We start from the raw sequence: 5,314 nt of genomic DNA on the forward strand, positions 1-5,314 counted from the left end.
AAAATATTAATTTCAAGAAATTACGTTCAAATAAGGTACGAAAATATAACTCGCTCACTGTATCTTGCAACAGACCAAATAGGTCAAAATAAAATCTCGAGTCTTGAGAAGTTAACGAGATTTTGAGAATTCGGGGTACTGCGGAGATATGCTCTCGAATCGTTTGCTTTAAATGACAAATGTACCCCTACGTGTCGTCTGTTTTGATTTATTTTCAGCAATAATCACTTCAAAAAAGTTATTACGTAACAGAATTTTTTTCAGAATAAGTTAATTAAACTATACGACATCATCTTATTATAATATAATAGAGAATATAAAACAAGTAGAACGTAATAATATGTACTTAAACAAAATTTTCAACAATAGCATTAAAATACATTCATTTATAAACAAATTACTTAATATTGATTTTTACTACATTTTTAAGAAAATAGATTAAGTTTAAAAATATTATTTCAACATATATCATAATATCATAATATCATAATATCATATATATATATATATATATATATATATATATATATATATATATATATATATTAAATTGTTTTATAATTATGCCCTCATAGGATATAGTACCTTTTTTATATTCGTTTACTTTTGATAAATTTTCATCTTGAATATATGATAACAAAATTTATTGATAAAAGATTGAATATTTTATTAAGACGTTTTTATAAATTATATTAAATTCATGCAAGGACATATTATATCTTTGAATAACATCTTTTGCATAAATCATATCAATGTATATCGCCAATCGACATGTTGGTAAATAATAATCCAATCTGAAAACTTTTGACCGATTGGTAACATAAAATAATTATTTGGCTTGCAATAAAAATATTTATTTTTTATTTATTAGATATTTATTTAAAATATATTTGTGAATATTTTAAAATTTCATGAATATACGTGATATTCACGAATAATTAAAATATGTAATTTATGAATTTTTAAAATAAAATCTAAATAAAATTTGAAAAAATATAAAATATAACATAAATTTAAATTAAATATAAAATTAAATTAAAATTTAATTAAATTTAACTTAGTTAATTTTAGTTTTAATTAAATTTAACTTAATAAAATATAAATTAAATTTTAATTTTAATATTTTTGCGGATAATGGATATCCATGTTCGTCGTATCTCACTCATTTATAAACAGGTTAAAATATTTAGTATTGTTAAAATAGGTTGAACTCATGAGTCAACCCAATCCACCACAAGTTTTGGTCGATTGGACTAAAAAAATGAAAATTTTGGTACATAGTAATTTTGAACTAAACTCACTAATAATACTTCTTAACCGGATTGAACTCATGGTGAGCCAGGCTGGCTCTTCAACCCATCTATTTTTTCTTTTTTGGTGTTTGCTTTTGAATTATATTTGAAGTTTAAGATGACTTTGGATTGTATTACATTTTTTTTATTTTGCATTGTCTTTGTGATTTAACATCATTTTAGGTTGAAATTTATTTAAATTTAAATTTTTAAAAAAATTTATTTTTCTAAAATTGAAAAAAAAAAAGTTTGTCAATGAACAAATCCATGTAACCCACCAACCTCTGGTGAGTTAGGTCAAGTTCGAATTTTTACGATTCGCTAATAAGTGAACTAGGTTACGTTAACTCACTAAGTTATCAACTCGTGGTGAGTCAAGTTGGATTGAACAGATGATTTGTTTTGACAATACTAAAAGTATACATTGTCTCAGATAATAAATATTCGCGAGTATCAACTATTCATTACGAATTTTAACCGTAGATACCCACAAATACTAAAAATAAATACATAAATTATATAGTAAAAACATGTAAGACTTTGTCATACACAACTCAGATGGAAGATTGTATGGAGTGACAATCATAGACCAACCAGAATATGGTTATGAGGATTCTTGATTATATGAAATAAATTCATCCAAACATAGACCAAATCGCACATTAGTGTGAATGTTTGTGCTACCCTGCATGGAACTTGAGAACCCTGCATACATAAAATCACTCAAATACTTATCCACATTGAGGTTCGTCGACAAAACAAGATCATTCGATTTCAAATTGGAATACGAAACCCAAACGTTTAACCCTTTGCTCGATCCATCAAACTCAGTCCACACATTAATTAGGTCATCGCTCCTTAGATTGATTCCAATGCTCTTCAAATCACCAACCTTAAACTTTATGTCCATAAACGTATTAAACTCTACGAGAATAAACCTGTCGCCATTGTTGACAAGATATATAACAATAAATGTTTGTTACAAAACTCGTTCCCTGTTATTTTCACACTCTTTCCAAAACCCTAGCTTTATTCGTCTTGAAATCCCTGATTAATCATGGTCATTATGCACTAAATCTTCAATTATTATGCTAACAAAGCTCAACAATTAACCAATTTCATATAATAAAATAATTCTCAATTTCACATGACAAAATAATTCACATTATCATGTTTACATTTACACAATGGTAACTATTTAAACTTATTTATTACACATTTTAAAAATAGAAACTCAATTAAAATTACTTAAAATTTGATAACTAAATTAAAATTTCAGTATTAATATGATATCATACGAGGAGGATTTTAACCAAAAGTTAACCAATAATTATAATAAGAAAGGAAAAAACATTAAAAATAATAAAATAGAAAAATAAAAAAAATACTTCTACAATTATGTATAAAATACCAACAAAATAATGTAATAAAATGGAAAAATTATAATAAAAGTATAAAATAAAATGTGTTAAAAATAATATAACGAGTTACAAAAAGAGTATGTTGTACTGATGTAAAAGAAATGAAAAATCAAATTAGTACAATAAAGAATAATAAATAATCACAAATTTTATAATAATTTTCAAAATAATATCTTCAATTTAAAAACTATGTTTTGAAAGTTTTTAACATTAAAGAAGAAAACAATAATGATTAACAAAAGCATTAATAACGGATGAAATTATTTTATGTAATTGACCATATTTCATTTCAGACTGAAACGAAATGAATTGCTATTATTTTTTACTTTATTTGATAATTTTATTTAAATGGTGTAAAAAAATTGTCTGGTACATATGATCACAGTGATAAAAAAATTAGGATCAAAACTGTTTCTGTTATTAAATATAATCTTAATTTTTCTATTTAATTTCACCGTTGTATAGTTATTATATATATCACTTTTTTTAACCTTATACTTTGGTAGGTTAAATTTGTCTTTTCGTACTCCTGTTATGTCAAGTGACTTACTTACGTTTTTTTTCTTCAACACTTATGATGTTCGTTTGGAGGGAAAACACTGTTCACGGGAATTACCGTGAACGGATTTCCAAAAATAAGGTCGTTCGTTTTGGTGGATTTGTGCGGATTTGGTAAGACAGATATTCGTTGATTTGCGGGATTCCACTGTTCAGCTCATCTTGCAAATGTGTGAGGATTTGCAATGATTTACGAGAGAAAGACTGATATACCCATTTGCTTCAGCCAAAAATAACACATTAATAACCGGTTACAGCAGAGTGTAACCGATTACAGAGAAGAAGAATTTAGAAGAATTTTGCTTGTACACGCGTAACCGGTTACGCGAACGTGTAACCGGAATATATATTTTTTCAGTTTTTTTATAATTATTTTAATATTATAATTTAAAAAGATGTACATTTTAATAAAATTAGGTATATTATATTTTCTAATTTATTAAAAATAAGTTGATTATTTAATTTTTATAATTTTTAAACATTAATTTTATAAATTATTCATAATTGTTTTTTATAAACATTTTTATAATTAAATATAACATTTTATATTACTTTTATAACTAGGGGCATTTTGGTAATCTTTAATTTCTAGCAATTAAATTAATTTTTAAAATCTATCACATCGATCAAATCCTACACTAATTCTCACAAACTTTACTCCCAAATCCACTCTCAATTACCCACAAATCCACTCAAAAAAACAACTAAAAAATTACCCTCAAATCCACTCAAATCCATTCAAATCATCTCTCCCAAATCATGTCCCCCAAATCTATCCAAATGAACACAGCTTTAATAAACACAATGCATTCGCTTTTCCCTCTCTCTTACTCTATATACATTTGTTCTTGCAATATAATAATATTCGTACGACTATAACTAATGTCAATGTTTGTTATCAAATGGAATTTTCTGAAAATTAATCATTGCCAATTCAAATTCTAGAAACCAGCTTGATGAAATATTTATATATAATGTTTTATTCTCCATTCTATCTATATTTGTTATGAAGTGATTTTATTTTAGAGGATTAAACTTAATATTTATATTAATTTTAATTTATATATGATGCTATTTTATTTTTACTGAGTTAAAATTTTATATTTGTATAAATTTAATTTCATGTATTTAAATTAAATTATTTGTGTTTTAAATTTGAAAACGTAGTGCCGGGGCCCACACTTTCACTTTATTAAATGTAGTTATTTGTCTCGCACATGTCACGATAAGGTTGTTTGTTTGTATGAATTGCATTGGAAAAATGGTTTAATACTAGAATAACAAATACTGAAATTAAAGTAATTTATATGGTTATAAATAATATATATATACATTACATTCTCCATTTTTTTTTATAAATGTTCATTTTTCTAAAATCAGATTCTTTAACTTCTCCAACAATTTAGAGATTATTTCCTTGTTTTTCAAGAGTAAATATTTAAAAAGAAAAGAAAAGAATAACTATTAATAAAAAGAAAAATAAATGATAGACATAAAAGAAAAATATAGATTAATTTGGTTATGCTTGAATGTCGAGTTCAATCCAATCATGAATTATTCCATCGTTTTTTTTTAAATTCAACATAAACATACATTTTTCCTATTAACTTATCATGAAATTTATTATTAGCCTATCAAAAAAAGCAATACTAAGTATAGAAATATACTACACTAACGCACTAAATTATGTGTAGAAACCAAATCAACTAATGAGAAAATGAATTGGAAAAGATATCACTTAAATGTCCCTGATTTCTGAATGTAAAAGGAAAACTTTTCATAAAGAGCTTGTAGATACAACTTCTTTCAAGAGCACTACATTTAATAAAACTGAAAAGATGTATTTTAAAACTACAGAGAATCTTGAACAACTCTTAGAGACCTTTTTAACACATGTATTAACGTAAAAAGTTTGTTTTAATTTTGTGAGAAATTCTTATCAATATATAATTGAGAAATAAGATTAATTGATATCATTTATGATAACAATTATATTGTTTTTATTAAGATATGAAATATACTAAATACAATTTAATTAATTAT

Source organism: Vigna umbellata, chromosome 8 (genome assembly GCF_029865625.1).
Source record: "Vigna umbellata cultivar VRB3 chromosome 8, Vumbellata_1.0, whole genome shotgun sequence".
In the NCBI taxonomy this organism is placed as follows: Eukaryota; Viridiplantae; Streptophyta; class Magnoliopsida; order Fabales; family Fabaceae; genus Vigna; species Vigna umbellata.